This window comes from Callospermophilus lateralis, chromosome 4 (genome assembly GCF_048772815.1).
Source record: "Callospermophilus lateralis isolate mCalLat2 chromosome 4, mCalLat2.hap1, whole genome shotgun sequence".
In the NCBI taxonomy this organism is placed as follows: Eukaryota; Metazoa; Chordata; class Mammalia; order Rodentia; family Sciuridae; genus Callospermophilus; species Callospermophilus lateralis.
This window is the reverse complement of record NC_135308.1, coordinates 46,860,363-46,884,792: the sequence shown is the minus strand read 5'-3', so window position 1 is coordinate 46,884,792 and position 24,430 is coordinate 46,860,363. Positions and strand designations below refer to the sequence as shown.

Below are 24,430 nucleotides of genomic sequence, written 5' to 3'. Positions count from 1 at the left end.
CACACACACACATACACCCTTTGGTTCCTATTTTCTTTTCCTTCAAACAAACAAACAAAGAAACTCTTACAGTTGCCTTACAAAATCTTCGTTGCCAAAGTCAATTTTGAAGTTAAATAACATGCCTCTAGCCTTTGTTTGCAATTTTATATGTTGTGTGAATACCTCTATTATATTACTTATCACAGTGTAAAGAAATGCATGGTTTCTGGATCTCTATTTCCAATGTACAATGAACTTCCTGGAGATAAAATAATTTTTTTATCTTAATAACCCCAACATCAAGCCTGGCATGTGAATAAATGTTTTCTAAAAACTTGAGGACTTTTAAAAAAGTTTAGTAAATAAGAGGCAAAAACAAATTCCTTAATTCCTTACCTTAGACAGGTAAGCTTAGATTTGTTCCTGATGGATATACAATTAAAAGATACCAAGAACTTTGAAGAATTACAATAATGATATATTGATGACCACTCTGAAAATCTGCTTAAAAAATGTCTGTTTGTCTGCTTTCCTTATCTATCTTCTGTTATGCTAAAAAACTGCACAGGGAGCTGAATAAATGAAAAGAGCCTTTATTTAATGCTCACATGTTTTGCACATACTGAAAACCATCCAGTCTGAAAACCAGTCTTTGCACATATAGTAATTGTGTGACAGGTGTCTCTGGCTTGTCACACAATTACTATATACACAGTATGGAACTAGAATCCAAAGTAAGATAATAGCTCCCAGCCAACTACACAATCAGGGAAGGAGTCCCCATCAGGTCTTTTGATGAATGCTTCCTATCCTTGATCAGCACCTGGGCACTGTGGGGCACTAGGATCCAACAGGCTGTCAATCAGGGCACATAGCCCAGTCTTTAGTGTTTTGTCAACCCCTCCCTCTACAGCATTCTTAAAATTACTTCCTTGACTCTTTAACCTGTAGTTATCCATGCAACTCGTTAGTTCTTAATTTACTTTTTATTTCAACTTTTTGAAAGAAATGTATTTATATATTCTTTCAAAAAATATGGAATACTCACCTTTGGCAAGCTCTGTGCCTGGTGTGTGGGGGATTCAAGATGAGAACAAGTGATGTCCTTGTCCCTGTGAATTTTTTTTCTTTTGGGGGTGGGATAAGCATTTTTCAAAAACTTACTTAAAGCTGCATAATGCTGTTGTGGCTGAGTCAGAGGAAGTGGCTGGCAGGGGACAGGAGGGCAGCTCAGGAGCTTTAAGGCAGGGGCAGCGGCGGAGCGGCTGGGCCCAGGCCTTGAGTCTGCCAGTGCCCTGTGAATGCGAATCACTGCCGCACTGCCGCAGTCTGGCTGGGCACAAATCATGAGCCACTGAAGCAGGAACAAACTTTATTTTGAACTGCAAGAAAAAACCTCACACACGCTCCTGGGGAAATCTCCCGAATGCCATGCGGCTCATCCAGGAACCCCGCAGCAGGAAAATATCTCCTCCGGAAAACCCTCCTCCTGCACTTCCCCAACCAATGGGAACTCTCAGGGAATCCCTGGAAATCCCCACGAGAGCTCGAAAGTAGTGCGAGAACTCGAAAGTAGTGCAAGAACTCAAAAGTAGCGGCAGAGGCGGATAGTAATGCCTCGCCTGTCAATCAATACTGTTGGCAAAATGCCAGGGGCCATACAGACTCTGCTGGCTCTCAACATCTCCCCCCTTCTGTTAATTAAACAACAAGCAATGTGGCTTAGGGACCGTGCCTGTTAGGTAGTCCAATTCAACATATGGTCCTTACCCGTCATCGGATGAACTGACCTCTAGGCGTCAGCCTCCTGTCTTAGGTTGGTACCACTGCAATTGGATTATACCCGTCACTGACTACCGGTCCAGCATACAGCCATACTTGTGGATAGGCCTTTGCACCAGTGGGGGGGTGAGGTTCTTTGCCTCACCTCTGTTGGCCCCCAAATTTGGCCTTGGTGCCAGTGTGGGGGTGAGGTTCTTTGCCTCACCTCTGTTGGCCCTCAAATTTTAGACCATCACTAGTAGAAGGGAGGAGGATGCAAAACGCCATGACACTAAGCCAATTGAAAGCTCCTTTGAAAAATTGTACCACCAGTGACACCATGAGCGAAAATACTCCAGCACTACCACAATTCGTTGCACCAACAGATAGTTCACAATGCATACAAGTGATACATAGTCCAGGCAAGTTCTGCAAGCAGTTCAAAGCAGAGTAATCTGTAAATATGTCCATTTCCTCCCAAGGTAAATCAACTCCTTGATTGAGCATTACTTGTTGAGTTATTACTCATTGATGCATCCATTTATACAGTTTGTTGGAAGCTGTAGTTTGGTTTTATCTTTGTCTTCACCAGCACTGGGATGAATATAGGAATTCTGGCAATGATGCTAAGAAAAAAATTATGTAACATTCCAACAGGTACTAAGAAAACAATTTTTTGAACAATTTACATTATCCTGAACAGAATTATTAAATATAATGAAAAGGAAAGGTGAAAGTAAACAAACAGATATGTTAAACTCCTTATTTGTTTACATATTAAAACAATTTTCAACAGCTGTTTACCCAATCTAAATTAAACCATTAAAATCACGTGAATAAAAAAAAGTTCATATCCATTTATTCATGAGCGCTCCTCATATATGATCTATGGACATACGCACATACAGACATACAACACAAAACAGAAGTGTGCACACATAACATACAACACATAAGACGATAGTAAAGGCCTTTTGCTTTACCTAGGTGAAATCTCCATTGCAATGTTTAAAAACTCCACAGTCAAAAAATAAAACTGATCAGAAAAACATTAACCTAGTTCTGTATGAGCTCAAAAATAAAATAGAACTTTATGCTGTGGGAAAAGGCAATAATAAAATAAATATTGAAAAGAACATCCTGGTTAATCACTGTTGCAGATGTAAGAATAGCCAAACTGGAGCTCTGGATATCAGCTGTTATGCATTTGAGTCAAATCACTTTTTTTTTTTTTTCAGTCCGTAGAATTCGCTTTGGTTAGTTTCTCTGGAATCCAAATCGGCTGTTGTTCTCCCTGTGGAAACACACAAACAGAACCCCGACTCCAGACAATCACTGGGTCAGGACCTTAGTTAATCTCTCTGGAATCCAAATCGGCTGCTGTTCTCCCTGTGGAAATACACAAACAGACCCCCTATTCCAGACAATCACTGGGTCAGGACCTTTCCATTGTCCTGTTAGAATATCCTTCCAAAGCACCTTAGGCTTATGTACATTTTTTGGACACATATGCCTTTACACAGCACTAAGCCCTGATGAATCCAAGTTTAAAAAGTTTAGAGTAAAGAGGGTTATTTTAAGTTTATCTTTGGGGGATATATACCACTTTCCAATTCCCTCTTTTTGCTTTAATAAGTACATTTTAATAGTTTGATGAGCTCTTTCAACTATGCCTGTGGATTGTATGAGATTCCTGTTATATGAGTAATGCCAAATGATGAGCAAAATTGTTTAAAAGAGGTAGAAGTATAACCAGGACCATTATCTGTTTTTAACTGTTTTGGAACACCCACAGTGGTAAAATTTTGTAAGCAATGAGCTATAACATCTTTAGTTTTTTCTCCGGCATGAAGGGAGCCCATCAAAAATCCGGAAGAAGTATCAACTGTAACATGCAAGTATTTTAATTTTCCAAATTCTGGCAAGTGTGTGACGTCCATCTGCCAAATATGGTTAGGTTATCAGTCTTCTAGGATTGACTCCAAGATTAACTTGTGGTAAAAAGGTCACACAATTTTGACATTGTTTTATTATTTGTGTAGCTTGTTCCTTAGTTATTTTAAAATGCTTTTGTAAAGTATTAGCATTGACATGGAAACTTTTATGAAAATTTGTAGCTTCTTCTAGTGTAGAGAAAATATGTATGTCATGTGTAGTTTTATCTGTTAAATCGTTGCCCAAACTAAGTGCTCCAGGCAATCCTGTATGTGCTCTGGTATGTCCTATAAAGAATGGGTCTTTTCTGTCCCATATTAGACTTTGTATACTGGAAAACAAAGAGAAAACAGTAGAGGAAGGGGAAATCCTACCAGCATCTTCAAGGGATAATATAGCAATAATTATATACTGACTATCAGAAAATAAATTAAATACAGAATTTTTAAACATCACAAAAGCTTGTAAAACCGCATTAAGCTCTACCTTTTGAGCAGATTGTTTGGGCACTAAAAATGTAAAAGTTTGATCAGGGGTAACTACTGCTGCTGTAACCATTATTTGACCCATCAGTGAATACATTTGGAGCATTCATGATAGGGGTTTTTCTTGTCATTTTTGGAAAAACTACAGGATGCAAAGACCAAAAAGACAACAAAGGATTAGATGGTAAGTGATTATCAAATGAAACATTAGATTTACACATGATTATTGCCCAAGTATTTAACTCATTAGCTAACTTATCAATTTGATCCATAGTATATGGAGTAATAATTTTATTGGGAGAAATTCCAAATACTCCCTTTGCTGCTTTTATTCCTTTGAGTATTAATTGTCCTACAGCCTCAGGATACCTAGTAAAAATAGTGTTAGGAGAATAAGATAAATGTATCCACAATAATGGACCTTCTTGCCAAAATACTGCTGTAGTAATATTTTTGTTGGTATTACAATAAATAATAAAGGCAAAGTTATATCAATTCTATCCAAATGCATATTTTCCATATATGTTTCAATAATTTTTAATGCCTTTCTTGCTTCAGGTGTTAACAAATTCAGCGGGGTGAATTTGGATCTGATGGACCTTTTAGGATATCAAATAAAGGTCCCAACTCTCCTGTTGGTATACCTAGATAAGGCCTTATCCAATTTATGTCTCCTAATAACTTTTGAAAGTCATTAAGTGATTTGAGTTTATCTACTCATATTAGAATTTTTGGTGGGCGGACCATGATTGAGGATAATAGAACTCCTAAATAATTAATTGGAAAATTTAATTGTACTTTATCTATTGCTATCTCTAGATTATAATTTTTTAATAAGTTTGTAAGTGTGGCATAACAGTCTAGCAATGTGTTTTTAGCTTTGTGTGCTAATAATACATCATCCATATAGTGAAATATTTGTAGTTCAGGATTTTGATTTTTAAGTGGCTGGATTGCTTTGTTAACATAAATTTGACACATAGTTGGGCTGTTAGCCATCCCTTGAGGGAGTACTTTCCATTCATATCTCTGATCAGGACCTTCATGATTCAGTGCAGGGATAGTAAATGCAAAACGTGGACTATCCTCAGGATGAATTGGAATTGAAAAAAAACAATCTTTAATATCTATAACTAAAACATACCAAGTTTTTGGCAAAGCAGACAATTGAGGAATCCCCGATTGAGCAGGTCCCATAATAACCATCTCATTATTAATGGCTCTTAAATCTTGCAATAATCTCCATTTACCAGATTTCTTTTTGATGACAAAAATGGGAGTATTATGGGGAGATACAGAAGGTTGTATATGTCCTTCTGCTAATTGTTGTTTGACCAGATCATGGGCTGCTTGTATCTTTTCTTTAGTTAGGGGCCACTGAGGAACCCATACTGGTCTTTCTGATTTCCAAGTAATTTTTATTGTCTCAGTGGCCCTTTCTGAAAACCCAACCCATGTCTGTCTGTTCCTTGATCTATTTGTATTGGTGCTGCTATACCTTGTTCTTGTTTTCCTAATCTTTTTCCTTTCCTAAAACCTTGTCTATTCATAATAGTGGGTGCATTTTGGTTGATGTTATTTGTTAATGTCAAACCTAATTGATCTAGGACATCTCGTCCCCATAAATTTATAGGAAGATGATCCAATACATATGGCTGTATAGTTCCTTCACATCCTTCAGGATCCTTCCAATCTAATACCATTGCACTTCTATGGGGATTCGTTGCCACTCCTAGGCCTCAAAGCGTTTGAGTGGCTTGTTGTAATGGCCAATGTTTTGGCCATTCTTGACGAGATATGATGCTAAGGTCCGCACCTGTATCCAGTAGCCCATTAAATTCATGTCCTTGAATATTTAGTTTTAGCATTGGGCGAGAATCTAAATTTAAAGACAGCATAGCCCAATCTACACCTGTGGAGCCTAATCCCCTGGAACCTCTTTCTTTACTACTACTGGAAAATATATCATGTAGGCTGGGTATTATTAATAACTGTGCTATTCTATCTCCTGGTGAAATTACTGATATACCCTTTGGAGAACTAGCTATAATTTTTATTTCACCTTCATCATCGGGATCAATTACCCTGGGACTTATCATAAGTCCTTTTAGAGTAGAAGAACTGCGTCCTAACAATAAGCCTACTGTTCCTTGGGGAAGAGGTCCTTTTACTCCTGTGGGAATGATTTGAACTCCCATTTCTGGAGTTAGTACAGCTCTGGCAGAGGCACAGATGTCCAACCCTGTGCTCCCTCTGGTTCGTCTGATGAGAGATCTGATGGATAATGTGTCCTGGGCACTACCCTGATGCTGTTGCTAGGTTCCTCCATGGTGTTTCTGGGTTCCTCCAGTGCCCCGTACATTCGTGGTCGTGGGCCCTGGAGCATTGGGCCCCCCTGTCTGTTTTTTGGCAATGGAGCTCGATGCCTTTCTCTATGATATTGTGGGTAAACACCTGGTCCGTGTCCATTTTTTGATAACAGAGTACCCTCTATGGTGGTTTGAGAACGGCATTCATTAGCCCAATGTCTCCCTCTATGGCATCGTGGGCAAATACCTGGTATTCTATTACTTTTATACCTAGCTTTGTTAAACCCTCCTCTTATGGGGCAACTCCTTTTAAATTGTCCTGTTTGTTCACAATTATAGCATGTTTTTGGCCTGTCATCTAAAGCCTGTTGTACTGCTGCCAAGACTTGTCCTTGTTCATTAATGTCTCTACATAATTTAATATATGTGTTTAAATCTTCATGTCTCCATGGTCTAATGACCTCTCTGCAGCAACGATTTGCTTGGTCATAAGCCAGTTGTTTTATAAATAGCATTGCTTGTTCTGTATCCCCCAAAATTCTAGAAGCTGCTTGAATAAGCCTATCTACAAATTCAGCGTAAGGTTCATTAGTTCCTTGTATTACCTTAGATAACTGTCCTTGTAAATCTCCATGCCCCTGTAGAGTTTTCCATGCCCTAACCGCATCTACAGCAATTTGTGCGTATATGCCAGGATCATATTCAATTTGTTGCCGTTGACCCTCATAAGGTCCTTTTCCTAACAACATATCTAGATTTCTTTGAGGGTAACCAGCTGCTGCATTTCGCCTAGTTGTCTCCCTGCAAATTTCCTCATTGGCAACCTTCCATAACAAATATTGTCCTCCATTTAGCACAGATTTACACATACTAGCCCAATCTGCTGGCGTCATGTCCAAGTTGGTAATGGATTCGACCATGCTCACCGTGAAGGGTGTTATAGCCTCCTTTAACTGCTTCACTGTTTTGAAATCTAAAGCATGGTGAATTCGCTGCCCTCCTGCCTGCTCAAGTACAGGGCATGCTAATCTTTGAGGTCCTGTCTCAGGATCCCACCTATCAGCTACCGGGGTTGAGGGCCACTCAGCTATCTCCATAGGTGGAGCTGTTGGTTGAATTACGCCCTCTGGTGTTAGAACAGTGTTAGTAGCAGCCTCCTGTTGTAGCTTTTTCCCTAATAGCTGTTTCTCCTCTAAGCTTTCTTCCTTTAAATTTTCTTCCTCTGTCTGACTAGCTCAAGAGACCTTCTCTTTTGCTTGATCTAAAATGTCTTTCTCCATGGTCTGAACCTCTAACAATTTACTTAACACTTTTTCAGTTTGTTTTTTACTAATTTCTAATCTGTTATAAAGATAACGCAACCCAATAAGATAACACAAAACAAAACCGAAACAGAATGAAGCAAAAACGGAACAAAAGATCGTTGTATCAATTTTCCTATTTTCTTGACATGTGCATTTGGGGTCTATTTCTATCTCTTCCTCAGGGGCGAACAACTTCAAACCTTGAGCCAACCATTTTTCCCAGTCTGCCTGAGAAAATTCTAGGGATAGGCAGCTTGAAACAAACACAAAACAAATCAAAACAAGAACACATTGTTTTTTAAAATGGTCACCCATTCTCTCGCCTTCCCTTAGGGGCAAGCAATTTCACTTACCCCGAAGCTTCAGACGTTCCCCGCACGGGCCGCCAATTGCCGCAGTCTGGCTGGGCACAAATCACGAGCCACTGAAGCAGAAACAAACTTTATTTTTGAACTGCAAGAAAAAACCTCACACACACTCCTGGGGAAATCTCCCGAATGCCACATGGCTCGTCCAGGAACCCCGCAGCAGGAAAATATCTCCTCCAGAAAACCCTCCTCCTGCACTTCCCCAACCAATGGGAACTCTCGGGGAATCCCTGGAAATCCCCACGAGAGCTCATAAGTAGTGCGAGAACTCAAAAGTAGCGGCAGAGGCGGATAGTAATGCCTCGCCTGTCATCAATACTGTTGGCAAAATGCCAGGGGCCATACAGACTCCGCTGGCTCTCAACACCACACAAGCACCAGGGGCAGAGCAGTTGATCTGCCAGTCAGGCGCGAGCACCCAGGATGAAGCCTCTGCAGGGCGCTCCTGGCCTGTCAGCTTCTGCTGCGCTGCTGCTGCTGCCCAGGGCCCAGGCAGATGAGCAGGAACACAGAATCTCAGCAGAGGCTCCATCTGGTAGTCTCTAACTTAGGCCACTTCTGGCCTTAAAGTCTCCAGTTTCCCAGTCGAAGGCCTGGCCCCAAAACAATCTCTTGTATTTGGTCTAAAGTTGATCAGTGGTTTAATTGCATTTTCACATCCAAGATTGGATGTTATGGACTCTAAGAGTGGCTTTCACTTAGGACTGGATGGTTTTCAGAATGGTGGACTGGAGCAAGGCAGGAAAGTCAGTTTCAAGATACAGAAGAAGTTGTCTTTTAGATCAATACTGTTGGGCCCTTCCAAAATCGCCTGGAAACTTATAAGTACTTTTCACTGGGGTCAAAAAAAGTAACAGTTATTACCATGAAGCTCTAGGAGAAACACTTCAAGAAGTTGAAATGGAATTTAGTGGTCTGGATATTAAATTTAAAGATGATGTGATGCCACCCAGTTACTGTGAAATTGATTTAGATAAAGAAGAGAGACATGCCTTTGTTGATGCTATCAAAATTCACTACTGGTACCAGATGTACATAGTTGATTTACCAATATGGGGTATTGTTGGTGAAGCAGATGAAAATGGAGAAAATTGTTATCTTTGGACCTACAAACAGCTTGAAGTAGGTTTTAGTGGAAATCGAATTGTTGAAGGAAAGGTAAAACTGATTCCCAATACCAAAATACAGATGTCATATTTGGTAAAATTGAAAAATTCAGATGTAAAATTTGAAGAAAGATTGCACAAATATCTTGATCCATCCTTTTTTCAACAGAGGATTCATTGGTTTTTAATTTTCAACTCCTTCATGATGGTGATCTTTTTGATAGGCTTAGTTTCAATGATTTTAATGAGAACTTAAGGAAAGATTATGTCTGGCTCAGTAATGAAGAAGAAATTGCTGACATGGATAGAGACTTAGGAGATGGATATGGATAGAAACAGGTGCATGGAGATGTATTTAGACCATCAAGACACCAGCTAATATATTCCTCTCTCATTGGTTCTGGATTTCAGATATTTGCTGTGTTTCTCATTGTTATTATTATTTCAATGATAGAAGATTTATATATTTTTTATGCTGCTACATCACTAGTGAATGATTATTTTGGAGGAAGTCTGTATGCTAGACAAGGAGAAAGGAGATGGATAAAACAGATGTTCACTGGGGCATTCCTTATCCCAGCTGCAGTGCATTGCAGGCATTCTTCATCAATTTTATAGCCATTTATTACCATGCTTCAAGAGCCATTCCTTTTGGAACAAAAATCTAAATCTTATTGGTATAATACTTGTCCAAAATTTGTTAGGTCAGCCCAACTTCCTTTGTTGTGCCAATGCTGTGCCTCGTCCTATACTGGAGAAAAAATATTTTATGTACCCGCAGTTATTCTTTGCCCGGGATGAATTTTACCTTTTGGCTCTATCTTTATTGAAATGTATTTCATCTTCACATCTATTATGTCTATGGCTTCATGATGCTGGTTCTGGCCATCCTTTGCATTGTTACCATCTGTGTGATATTGTGTGCATATACTTCTTGCTAAATGGGATTATAGGTGGCAGTGGACAAGTTTTCTCTCTGCTGAATCAACTTCAATCCCTGTTTACATGTATTCCTTTTACTAATATTTTTTTTGAAACAAAGATGTATGGCTTACTTCAAACATCATTTTACTTTGGATATATGGTGGTATTTAGCACAGCCTTGGGGTAATGTGTGGAGCAGTTGTTTACATGGAAACAAGGGCTTTTGTCCAAAAAAAAAATCTATACTAATGTGAAAATTGACTAGAGATGCAAGAAAACCTGAAACTTTGGATCAATTTCTCTTTTATATTGGTAGAAATCAGTGCTGTTTTCATCTAAACCCTTAAAGGAACTGAGAAAGGGAAATGGCCTCCTGATAATAGGTGGCTCGTCCATGATCTCCACAAGTCAACAAAAGTACTGCTAATAGAATGAAAACCTCAGGCAGGACCACATGGTGGTCATATCAAAAACTATGTGGAGACTGACTCTGAGGCAACAGAAATTACTGAGCCAACCTTTTTCTTACCAGGCATTACCTACCCCAGGTTTGCCCAGAACAAGGGGAAATGGCCATTTAGTGAGTAACCTCTTTACCAACATGGACTGTGACTCTTCAGTAATCTTCCCACCCCTGAGACAAAAGTACAAAAGTGATTGAAGATGCTCAATCACCAAGCGCCTCACTTCTTGATCCTGTCCTGACTCACATCTTGGAGTCATTGAATAGAAGACAGAATCTTCAAAGGGTCACTGCTCCATGTTTCTTTCTGAAATGCTTCTGTGTGGCTGTGGAGCCACCAGAAATCTAGGTAAACTGACTCTGACCACAGGTGACAGCCTGGTGAGCTTCAATTGGTGGACATTAGCATCATGATCTTGTTTCTAATGTTATTTGCCTCAGGTCCCAATATCTACTTTAAAATTCAGAACTTTTTTCAGCATCACAGATTACTCTGAACAGGTCTCTACATCCAGCTGGCATTTTTCAAGAGATATGGAATAAAGAGAAAGGAAGGTGTGTACAATATTCTAAATATGAATTAGCAAAATCAGATGTGAGGACCTCCATGGGTCCCAGGGCCTGCCACTATAACAAAGAGACCAAGGAAAAGACACACAGGGCGGGGAACCTGCAAACCAAGAACTGCACAAAGACATACCAAGTGGTGCATGGGGTGTCTGTCTTAGCCCTTGAGCATGTGTGCCCTGGGGCTGGGTTCTTCTGAAGGGAGGAGGGTCTAGGGCTAGGATGCAACCATGTGGGATGCTGACAAGGTGCTGTTCTTGACTTAGTTCTAGGGTGTTCCACATAATTTTTCACTAAGTTACACCTTTTTCTCTGTGGTCCCCTCCACTGCTTTGTACTTGCATTGCCTTCCATTACTGTGACAAATATATGAGGTAATCAGCTTAGAAAGACAAAGGTTTATTCTGGCTGACTGTTGCAGGCTTCACTCCATGGTTGGTTGCCCTGTTGTTCTTGGACCTGAGGTGAAACCACATATCACCCTGGCAGTGCATGGTGGCAAGTGACTCACTTAATGGTGGCTGGGAAGCAGAGAGTGGGAAATTAAGAGACCAGGGTTCCTCAGTCCCCTGAAAGGAGGCTCTTAACAGGAAGCTCCCCATTAGCCTCCCCCTTAAAGATCCCACTTCCTCCCAATAGTACCTGTGGCTGTGATCAAAGCTTTATCGCCTGTAGGGATCATTCCAGATTCAAACTTTAGTAGTGGCAGTGCTTCATTTAAAAAGGAAAGGATTGGAAGTATACTCTCCACTGGTCTTTTCCTACAGATAGGAATCTAGAGGTGGAGAAGCCAGGAGCCCACTGGGGTCATCCCAGCCACCAGGAGAGGCCACAGCTTGACCAGAGAGGCCAGAGCAATGGAGGCATGGAGTGGAGGCCAGGTTCTGGATGCACTGGAAGTAAGAACCAGCACAGCTGCTGACTACTGAATGGAGCATAAAGAAAGAGAAGATGCCACCGGGGTGGAGCTCAGGGGCACAGCACTTGCCTGACATGTGTGAGGCCCTGGATTCCATCCCTTGCAGAACAAGAGAATTTGTTTAAAGAAATAAATAGGAGACACAAGGTCAGGCCTGTGTTTCTCCTTCCTTTGTTGCACAACCACACAATACAAAGCTCTTTCAGCTTAGGATGTTATTGGTCACCACTGGGGAAAAAGAGCAAAATGCAGAGAGACATCAGAGAAATCTGCTTTGCAGCAATAGCAGTCCCAGTTCCCCTGGCCTGCATTCTTGTCCCTGACAGAGGACTGTAACTTTGTTTCTGTTATCCCATTAGCTGAGGATGCCTGGCCAGGGTCCAGCAGGCAGCATTTACCTGGTCCAGGGAAACTGTCACTCTAGACCCCAGAAGAGTCCCAGTTCCCCTGTGTCACCAGATCACCCACTGGGAAGGTGCTCTTGGAAGGAAGGCTGTCTGCAGCTTTAGTTGTTACAGGGTGGGGACTGGGGAGTCTGTAGCCACCTGCCCTGGGAGTGAGGGAACTGATCCCAGTAACAAATGCAGCTGCCTCCTCCCCCAACTCACATGGTTAGTTGATTGGTGAGACCAGAAATCTGCTGCTTTGGGAAAAGAGGGAAAGCAAAATTGTTTCTGCTTTAAGAAACTGCTGATTCCCAGTTACCTTATTTGTTAAGAAAAGGGGATTTCATTTTTCATGTACTTCTGCATTTAAATCTACATTCAGAGCCAAGGAAAAGAGTAGCTCAGATGGGGATCTACACCTTGCCTTGACCTTTATCCCAAAAGACTTACCCCTGAGGTAGAAAATCTCCTGTCCTTCAGGGGAAGTTATCCTGGTTTTCCCAGCTCCAAGTAACATACTGTATGCACTCAATTAAAGTTAATTTTGCATGAGTCAATGAAGGAGTAATCCAATAATATTTCTGAAGCATCTTTAGCATCAATATGTAGCCTGTGCTTCATGACGCTTTCCTGACACAATCTCTCTTACTTGCAGGTCACCTGGCAGAATTTCCTATCTTTATTCACCAGATCCACATTTTAGAGTTGTAGTTAGTTTTGCATTCACCCACACAAGCATTTATACTGTAACCACTATTTGCCAACCACTGTTTCACAGTAGCTTATGATACATCAATAAACAAGAAAAATAGTCACCTGCCTTGTGGGTGCCATTCTGATGAAGAGAAGCAGACAACAAATAATAAATACAATAAATAATCCAGTAATTCAGAAAAAGTAGATCTATGGGGGTGCAGAGTATCACAAGGGATCTGATGCAGGGAGAGGGACTGACTGTGTCTTCCTAACATCTTATCATAGGTACACAATTTCCAGAACCTGTCTTATACATCTGCTGAAGAGCAACCTTGACTTTAATTTCATTTAACAGTGTGCCGAAATACATTAAATGAGAGTACCAAAAACCTAGAGAAAATACACAAGTATTACTGAGCCTATGGAAAATGAAATGAAAATGAGAATGCCTAGGATTCTCAGAAGTTATTTATTCATAAATAACTTTTTAATCATGTTTTGTTTACAAAACTTCAGAGAATATGGAAAATATTTTAATTTGGTAGCTAACTGATATATAAAATGTAAAAATTCTATGTATTTAGAGAGTACTATGTGATGATTTGATACACCAAATAAGGTACAATGTTTAAATCAGGTTAAAGACACCTACCTTCTTAAATATTTCCCCTTTTTATATGGTGAAAACATGTGGGCTCTTTTCTTCCACCTTGTTGAAATATACCATATCTAACTGTTATCAATACTCACCACTTTACTGTGCAACAGCATTCCAGAAAATATTTGCTGTTTTTATTTATTTATTTATTTATTTGTTTGTTTGTTTGTTTGTTTATTTGCCAATGAGCCTCCATTTTATTTATGTATTTAAATGTATTTCTGAGATTTGAACCCAGTACTTCATAGGAGCTAGGCAAGTGCTCTGCCACAGAGCTACAACTCTAGTCCCGTTTGCTTTACTTATTTCTGCAGCACCAGGGAGTGAAGCCCAGGGCTTTTCACACTGGGCAAGGGCTTCACCATAGAGCTACACTCACAACCCAGCAGAAAGCATTTCTGGAAGGAGTGAGAGGATGGACTGAATCCTCTCCTAAAAGGAACAAAATTGGGCTACTTCAATTATTTTCTTTCTATGTGGTCTCATGGCTTTTCAATTACAAAAGCCATGCATACTCTTTGTAAAAAAAAAAAAAAGACACATACTGCACAGAGGTTTATCAATTAAGTCTAAATTCCTCAGAGAACTGAGAAGAGTTCCCTTATTTTGACTTTCCAAAAGTATAAGTATGTTAATATATACCTATTTTTGTTTCAAAATCATGGAAATGCATATCTCCTTAACAGATATTAAATTCAGCACAATGACCTATGGGCAGAGAAATGAAGGAGGTTCTCATTCTCTATTTTTTGCTTGTTTGTTGACATTGAGGACCTTACATGTGTATACTTCAAATCTGATTAAAATGTTAGATATGTGGTGATATTTTATAAACTAACCAGTGCACAGTACTATAGTTCACACCCAGTGATATGAATAGTAAGTACTAGTTTTCCCCTCCAAACTCATGAAAGAATAGAGTTTGAAATCTAGCTTGAATATCCAACTAATTACATAGGGATTGCCATTAGGAAAAATTCAGACTTCCTCCCTCTATCAATATTTCAAGAAGAAAGCACCTTCTCCTGACCCTACCCATGAGCACATCAGTCTAATGCATAATCCATGGCATCTCACACAATCATCCAACCCAACCACAGCCAGGATCTCCACCATCCCCAAGTCTTCAGCTGTGGTGTCCTCGTGCAGGCCAATGTCAAAAGCCAGCTTATCAGTTAAAGACCACCAGGGGGTGAGGCAGCACAGATACTAAATCACAGAAGCAGAAGTGATTGCTCAGCATTTATTGTCATGGTGGAGTCCTATTCTGACAACTAATTTGATATATCTCTCTCTCTCTGCTGCTTAGCCTTTTCTAAAAATCTGGATCCCTCTGAACAAAGCCCAGGTCTTTATTGGCTGAGGCAAAACAGCCCTAGCACAGCATTCATTAGGAGCAATATTTAAAGAAAATGTGTAATTTTTTCCCCCATAAAAGACTAAGGAAATGTGTCACAATAAGACAAGTAACTGGAGATGTGTTTCTACATCTCTCACTTCATGTGATATATTTATGATCTACAGCACAGTGTGATCTGACAGTGAGAACCCGAACCCTAGCAGAAATTGAAAAACTATTCAATTTTATGTTCTACTTCTGTTTTCCCTTCATTTTTTTAACTCTCTGAAATCCATCCAGAATTACTTGGTTTTGGTGTGCAGGATGTTGTTTTACTAAAATGAAGTTTGATTGTGCATGTGTTTTCCTAGGAGGAATTGGTTTCTCTCCAGACTATCATTGCCACCAACCCCTAGGTTTTCCTAACTGTATGTTCACGAAGTTTAGGGTCATTTTTCAGACCAACTCTCAGCACCTTGTTAAGTGCTATAAGGAAGAGGACACAAAATGAATGTGGTATGAGCTTGCAGTACCCCTCCCTCTGCACAAAGCAGGCTCAGAGCCAACAATAACAGGGACATGTGAAGAGGACACAGAGAAAGTTCTGGGGATTAGGAAAGGCCAAAACCCTCTCCAAGAGCTCTGAACAATTAAGGCAAAGGCTAGAAAATTCCCGTTATGGAGCAGGGTTCATCCAGCTAAATGGTGGCTAGGGAGTGTGTGAAGGCAGGAGATGAACTGATTGGGGGGCACTTCAGCACCATTGATGTGTCATCTATGTGAGCTGGAGACTTGGAATTGGCCTGCTGACTATGAAGCACTGGCTCTCATGGTAATAGAAGAGGCTTCAAGGGTCTCCAAACCTGTACTGAGTAAGCACAGGACTCTGTATCTGACCTGGAAACAGGCAACCCACAGGAATCCCTGAAGTTCACTGGCTTCAGACATGAACTGTGTTAAATGTTTGTTTTTATTACAGAAAAAGTAACAACTTTACATTACTCAGACTTTCCAGATAAAAACAATGTGGTGCCTGATGTGAAATCTTCTACAAATTTCCTCAACAATATTATAGTCCTCAGCACTGCAGTTATTAACAGACATATTGTCTTCTAAGTTTCACAGTAACATTGAGGTAGATATAGATGCTATAATTATCCTACTAACTTCATTAAGTTCCATGGAAGCATGGACTTGGCATATTCACTCTGTACTGCACACCGTATAGTGCCTAGCACACAGATTTTGATCAAGCAAAGTGATTAAAGGACCCAAAGAAATTTCCAGACACAATTAAAAGTTAAAAAAACCCCAAAAAAGTATCCCAGGCTGTGTGGTGACGAAGTATGCCTGAACCTAGACCTCAGCATCAACATGCAGAGTAGACTCAACTCTAAGACACCCTTAACACCAAAATGTGATGAGTAACCTCAGCTTAGCCACCACCGAGGAGATAGTGGCTGGGTCAACAGATACCATTGACCAGTTTTGTTCATGGTGAACTGGGATTCTTTTTCATAGTTTTAACTAATTTGTGCTTGGGCGTAAATTTTAATGCAATTCATATAAAGATACCAAAGCAATTCTTCACAAAACTAGAAAAAGCAACCAAGACATTCATGTGAAAAAATAAGAGACGCAGAATAGCCAAAGCAATACTTAGCATGAAGAGTGAAGTAAGACATATCATAATAGTATAGCTTAAACTGTACTACAGAGCCACGATAACAAAAACAGCATTGTATTCCCACACTGGCAATGAGTGAATGGGCTGAGGTGGCTCAATGGCAAAGGGGGCAAAGCGCTTGCCTCGCATTCCCAAAGCGGTGGGTAAGATCCCCGATCCGAAAAGAAAAAGGAAAAAAAATTACACATAAATGAACGCCAGCAAAAAGGAAATAAACAAACTTTATCAATATATGAATCCTTATTCAAAAACATATCTGCTCTGCATTTTTCAGGATATTTGTCAGATGATCCCTCATCCTTTACCTCTTCAAAACAATTTTTCCCCAAAGTTGGGAGTCATGAAACGTGTCTTAGTCATCTCTCTTCCGAACCTATGCAAGAGGTGTCTTGGATGTGTAGGATGTAATCTCGCTGAGGATCAAGGTCTGATCTGGGGCCAGCTTGGGAAGCATTGCTGATGATATCACATAATAAGTACTTGTTAAAATTCAAATGCATGCATGAACAAATGATATAGAACCAAAAGATATTATGATTAAAGGTGAAGAAGAAGCAAATAGGGCTGGGATTGTGACCCAGCGATAGAGCTCTTGTCTTGCACGTGTGAGGCACTGGCTTTGATTCTCAGCACCACATACAAACAAATGAATAAAATAAAGTTCCAGAGACACCTTACAGAGCTCAGGCTCTTCCCAGATGTACTGCAGCTGGGGCCCAGTGTAGCCTGGTTTCATCCTGCCACCAGCGGGATGCTCAGGCCCAGCCCAGGACTGCTTCCACTCACCTGCCACAAGCAGACCTGCCAGAGCTTATGTACAGTCCAGATCTGACCCCACTGACCTGCACAGGCAGCCAGACACAGGGTAGGTTTGCATTCATCCCACAACCAGGAGACCTGCACCTAACTCAGGTCCAGTCCAGGACCACCTTCACACACCAGCAGACACGCACTGGAGCTCAGGATCTGCCCAGATCAGCCTTACCAACCTCCATGGAGCCTGGGAAAAGGTAGGTCCGGATCCATCCCAACATTGGTTAACCCTCCCTGGAGCTGAGACTCAGGCCAGGACTGCCTCTGCCCACTGGCAAACCACTGTAGGAGCTCAGATCCAGTCCAGAGCCACCCCAAGTGTAGTAAGCCATTGTTGTAAATTGTGGCCGCCATTAGAAGATGGCGCCGGCTTCCACTGTGGCCTGTGATAAATCAAATTCCTTTGTGGAGAGTTGGCACGCTATCTCTTGCCACCCTATAAGAAAGACCCACGCGGCGGTTTAAGATTGGTACGTGGGAGGCTTTATTAGGCTGTGCTTGGGCCCTCGAGAGGAAGAAGAAAAAAGAAAGTGAGTCACTATAAGATACTTAAATCAAGGCCTGAATAAACTGCTGAAAGAAGATTCCTGAGTTGCGTCTTCCTTGCGGGCAAGGGGTCGCGACAAGTGGTGCCGAGACCCGGGAACCAGAACTTTCAGCAGTCAGGGGTGGTGCACCGGTTAGTCCCAGGTAAGGCGGGACCTGCGGTTAAAGCAGAGATTAGTCCCAGGTTAATTGGGACCTGCGGTTAAAGCAGAGATTAGTCCCAGGTTAATTGGGACCCCGGTTAAAGCGGAGATTAGTCCTAGGTGATTTAGGACCCGCTGTCAAGGCGGCAGCTCCTCTGTAAAGCCAGAGAGAGCATTAAATCTTATTGCAGCTGCACTGTGTACTTTTGCTCTTACTTTCACTCTTGTTTGTTGTGTGTCTTTTGTTGTGTCATGGGTGCCGTATCTTCAAGTCCGCTTCTCCTGGCCCTAGATAACCTGTTACGTTCCAAGGGCCTAAAAGTGAAACGTAGTACTTTACAGAGATTTTTACAGAAGACAGATATTGCTGCATCGTGGTTTCCGTTCTGGGGCAGCTTTACTCTGCCTAGCTGGGATAAGTTAGGCACAGACCTTGACTTTGCTTCTGAGCAGGGCATATTAGAGGGTGGGGTGATACCCCTTTGGAGGATGATTCGTAGTTGCCTCGCAGATAGCAGATGTCAGGAAGCACTTACTAAAGGACAAGAAGTTTTAAAGCAATTACATGAAGAAAGATCAGAAATGGCAGGCAGTGAGGTATTTCAGGAGGGTGGGAGTGTGCGGAGCGAGAAACAGGGGAGGAAACAATTATCTCCGGCAGGCAGTGACGTATTTCAGGAGGATGGCAGTGTGCGAAGCGAGAAACAGGGGAGGAGGCGATTGTCTCTGGCACGGAGTGAAATATTTCAGGAGGAGGGGAATGTGCAGAGCGAGAAACGGGGGAGGAAACGCTTGTATCCAGATCTCAGTACACTGCGCACACTCCCATGCAAAAGTGGGTCAGAAGAGGAGGAGGAAGAACAGGAGGAGCTCGGGAGACTGTCTCGGCAGCTAGGGAGTTTAACTATGGGAGAAGGGAATAAAAATAAACAGGAGCTCAAGAAAAATGATCCTCCGGACCCGCCACCATACGGTGAGGGTGTTTCGAGGAGAGCTTTCCATGCCCAAACATGGAGGGCTGTTAATGCTGAGATGGGTCTTGCTTATCCAGTTTTCCAGGATGACAATAGGGGAAGATTCCATGAGCCCTTAGATTTCAAAATTGTGAAGACCCTGGCAGAGTCTGTGCGTACTTATGGGGTGGATGCCGCCTTCACATTAACTCAGGTGGAGAGTCTGTCTAGATACTGTATGACTCCCTCTGATTGGGCTAGCCTTGTTCGGGCTTGTGTTTCTCCAGGCAAATATTTGGACTGGAGAGCCTTTGTGCTAGAGGGTGCTGTAGAGCAGGCTGCCCAAAACTATGCGGCGGGACACCCCCATTGGGACAAGGAAATGCTTTTGGGACAAGGCAGATATGCTAATCAACAAACAGGATATCCCCCTGAGGTATATGAACAGATCAATAACATTTGTATCAGTGCATGGAAATCACTCCCAAATAGAGGAGAAGTGTCTGGCAATTTAACAAAAATCATGCAAGGCCCCACAGAACCTTTCTCGGACTTTGTTGCTAGGATGGTGGATGCCGCAGGAAAAATCTTTGGTGACCCTGATAGAGCAATGCCCTTGATTAAACAACTTGTTTTTGAGCAATGCACCAAAGAATGTAAAGCAGCAATCGCTCCTTATAAAAACAAGGGCATAGAAGCTTGGATGAAAGTGTGTAGAGAGCTTGGAGGACCTTTAACTAATGCAGGTCTTGCAGCTGCTGTCCTTCGGATTGCAAAAGGGGGCGGTCCTGGTGCCGGAACATGCTTCCATTGTGGTCAATCCGGCCATTTCAAACGTGACTGTCCCAAAAAAGGCAATTTTACTGGACCTCCTCGCGGTGGCCCTTCTAATGGCCCTCGTCAACCGGGGCTGTGTCCAAAATGCAAAAAGGGGAAGCATTGGGCAAGGGAGTGTAGATCAGTGAGGGACATCCATGGACAGCCTATTTCAGCTGGGCCAAAAAACGGCCGAAGGGGCCCCCGACCCCAGGGCCCGCAAATATATGGGGCAATGGAGAATGTCACACCCGAACCCGAGACATGGCCTTCTCTGCGCCATCCCACGAGATGCGGAGAGCCACTACAGGTGCCGCGGGATTGGACCTCTGTTCCACCTCCAGACTCGTATTAACACCTAAGATGGGAGTCCAATTGGTGGAAACTGAGTTCAAAGGGCCTTTACCCCCTGGCACTGTAGGTTTGTTAATTGGACGTGCATCCTCTATCCTACAAGGTCTTCATGTTTTCCCCGGAGTTGTAAACCCTGATACTGTAGGGGCAGTAAAGGTTATGGTAGAAGCTCCAAGGGGCATTGTGTCTATCTCCCCAGGGGATCGGATTGCTCAATTGCTAATTTTGCCTAGTTTGCATAATCACTTCCCTGCTGACTCAAGGTCACGGACAGGAAATCAGATTGGTACCACCGGAGGAAATTGTGCCTATTTGTCACTGGATATGAGCAATCGCCCCACTTTGGAATTAAGCATAGAAGGTAAATCTATTGTGGGATTGCTGGACACAGGAGCAGATCGTAGTATCATAGCCCTTAAGGACTGGTCTAGGGGATGGCCAGTGCAGGCTTCTGATCAATCCTTAAGAGGACTTGGATATGCCCAAGCCCCTCAAATCAGCTGTAGACATCTATCTTGGAAGGACTCGGAAGGACATGATGGTACCTTTCAGCCTTATGTACTTGATTTACCTATTTCTTTATGGGGCCGTGATCTGATGAAAGACATGGGGTTCACTCTTAGTAATGACTATTCCCCAGTGTCTCAACATATCATGCAAAATATGGGGTATGAGCCAGGTCTAGGACTAGGAAGGCACCTACAGGGACGTAAGCATCCTGTGCAAGGTCATCAAAAGCTTAACAGGTTTGGTCTGGGTTTTTCCTAGGGGCCACTGGGGCTCAAATACCCATAACATGGCTCACCGAGGAGCCTGTTTGGGTGCCTCAGTGGCCTCTTCCCTCGGTTAAACTGGCAGCAGCCCATGATCTAGTCAAAGAACAACTTGATTTGGGTCACATCCAACCTTCTACTTCTCCATGGAATACTCCCATATTTGTCATTAAGAAAAAATCAGGGAAGTGGCGCCTACTGCATGATCTACGAGCAGTTAATGCTCAGATGCAGCTTATGGGGCCCATTCAAAGAGGGCTGCCTCTGCTCTCCTCTGTTCCTCAAGGCTGGCATATAATTGTTATTGACATTAAAGACTGTTTCTTTTCCATTCCTTTGCATCCTAAAGATTCCCAACGTTTTGCTTTCACCCTTCCCTCGTGTAATCATGAGGAACCAGATCAAAGGTTTGAGTGGGTGGTGTTGCCACAGGGGATGGCTAACAGTCCCACGATGTGCCAGATGTATGTGGGAAAGGCACTCGCACCTCTCAGACATAAGTATTCCTCCACCAAGATCATTCACTATATGGATGATGTGTTATTGGCCGCAAAATTAGAACAGACAGTTTATGAGGCTTATAAAGAACTCGTGATGCTGTTGGCTCAACATGGACTGCACATCGCACCTGAAAAGGTTCAAACAGGGGATTCTATCAGGTTTTTGGGAGCAACAATTGGGTATGACAAATTAAAACCACAAAAAATTACCATCAGGACTCAAGATCTCCGAACTTTAAATGATTTTCAAAAATTGCTGGGAGATATTAATTGGATAAGAGGATATTTACATATTCCTAATATTGTGCTCCAGCCTTTGTATGCTACTCTTAAGGGTGATCCAGATCTTGCTTCCCCTCGTAGCCTCACTACTGAGGCTAGAGCGGCCCTTATAAAAGTAGAACAAGCTATACAGCATGCCACTCTATGCAGGCTCCAGAGTGATAAACCTTTCCAGTTATGTGTGCTTGCCACTATGCGGCAGCCTACTGGAGTACTGTGGCAAGATGGGCCTTTACTATGGATCCACCCACATGTATCCCCAGGAAAATCCTTAGAATATTATCCTGATGCTGTTGCAGCATTGGCACTTAAAGGGATTCAACAAAGCATTCAATTTTTTGGCCAATCACCTTCTTCTCTTATCATACCCTACACTAAAGCTCAACTTAATGTTTTATGTGCTACTCTAGACAACTGGGCTATTCTGTGTTGCTCGTTTCAAGGGAGTATTGATAATCACTACCCTTCTCATCCATTACTCCATTTTGTTAAAGAACATCCCATCATTTTCCCTAAGGTAACTTCATCCAGTCCAATTCAGGGGGCTGTTAACATTTTTACTGATGGTTCCAAGTCTGGAATGGGAGCCTACGTAATTAATGACTCTCCCCCTATCCAGCATCAATTTGCTCCTGGAAATCCACAATGGGTAGAACTACAAATTGTTATTGAAGTTTTTAAACAGTGTTCTTTTCCTTTTAATCTTATTTCAGACTCCAGTTATGTGGTACAAGCACTAAAAGTCCTGGAGGCCGTGGGAACTATTAGTGATGCCCACAATGTGTCTGTTTACTTTACTCAGCCTCAACAGCTTATCTCTAACCGCACTGCTTCTTTTTATCCAATGCACATCAGGGCTCACACCTCTCTTCCTGGTCCGTTATCCCAAGGTAATGCCTGTGCGGACTTAGCCACTAGAAGTCAATTGATATGCTTGGCTTCCTCCTTAGAGAGGGCTAAGTTGTTTCACCAAAACTTCCATGTTAATGCATTAACGCTGCGCAGGCGTTTTTCCATTTCAAGAGCGGATGCTCTGCAGATAGTATTGCAATGTCCCCATTGTGTCACATTTCTTCATCCCCCTAATTATGGAGTAAACCCACGGGGATTAAAGCCATTGGTTGTTTGGCAAATGGATGTGACACATATACCTGACTTTGGTAACCTTAAGTATGTGCATGTTTCCGTTGATACGTGCTCTGGAATTATCCATGCTTCTGCTTTATCGGGAGAAAAGGCACGTAATGTCATTACTCACTGTTTAGAGGCATGGGCAGCATGGGGTGCACCTGCATCCCTTAAGACTGATAATGGACCTGCTTATACTGGCAGACAATTTACAGCTTTTTGTTCTACTATGGGAGTACAACTTACTCATGGTTTGCCTTATAATCCTCAAGGACAAGGCATTGTTGAGCGTGCTCATCGCACCTTAAAGGAAACTTTACAAAAACAAAAAGGGGGAATAGGAGCTGAACACACTCCTAAAGAACGCCTGTCCTTAGCTCTCTTTACCATTAATTTTTTGAATTTGGATATTCATGGTCGCTCTGCGGCCGATAGACATGTGTCCCCTCAGCCCTCTGTGATTGCCTATGTTAAGTGGAAGGATGTTCTTACGGGCCAATGGAATGGCCCTGACCCCGTGCTGACATGGGCACGAGGATCTGTATGTGTTTTTCCCCAGGATCGTACGGAACCGTTGTGGGTCCCTGAACGCTTGACAAGAAGAGTCTCGACATCAACTGACCAGCAACAAGAGATACCACAACAATCCTGTGATGAAGATCTTCATTCTGCTAAGTGCTCTGGCTCTGGTGCTGGTGCCGATGGCACAGGCGACACCAATGCGGTGGTGGGCAGTGGCACGGGCATGGCCAATGCCGATGCCGGTTCATGGTAATTCTAATGTCCTCCCCACTCTTTTTTCTACCTCATGTGAGATGTCTGCTCCCTGTGCCTCTCCTAGAGGGGACATGGAGAGCATTTTTAATCAATCTCAAGTTAATCTCACAGGAGTTTTTTGTTTCAGCCTTAAAAACGCTAATTGCATTAGCCTTAAGACCAAAAATTTGACTAACTGGGAGGAACCATTGCGGTCCAATCAGGTCTCAGGAAGCATTATCAGTGCTGTATTGAGCAAAGTAGTTTCGGGGAAGCAATCAGGCTCAGGGACCCCCGCAAACAGCAGCTCTGCTCTTAACATAACTACCTTGGCTATTATCTCCGAGGTACTAATCCCAGTGCCTCCTTCTTCTAGTAGTATTTATAAGGCCACTCATTTTAAGGCCTCTCCTTACTGTTCCCCTAATCTTGGTTTCCCCCCAACATTTACGCCTTGTCAGGATCATTCTTGGGAGA

The 24,430-nt window shown here is 42.2% G+C and overlaps 1 pseudogene; it reads left to right on the top strand.

The window, feature by feature from the left end:
- Nucleotides 1-8,567: 8,567 nt before the first annotated feature.
- LOC143396746 (transmembrane 9 superfamily member 3-like) lies at nucleotides 8,568-10,439 on the top strand (annotated as a pseudogene).
- Nucleotides 10,440-24,430: the final 13,991 nt, after the last annotated feature.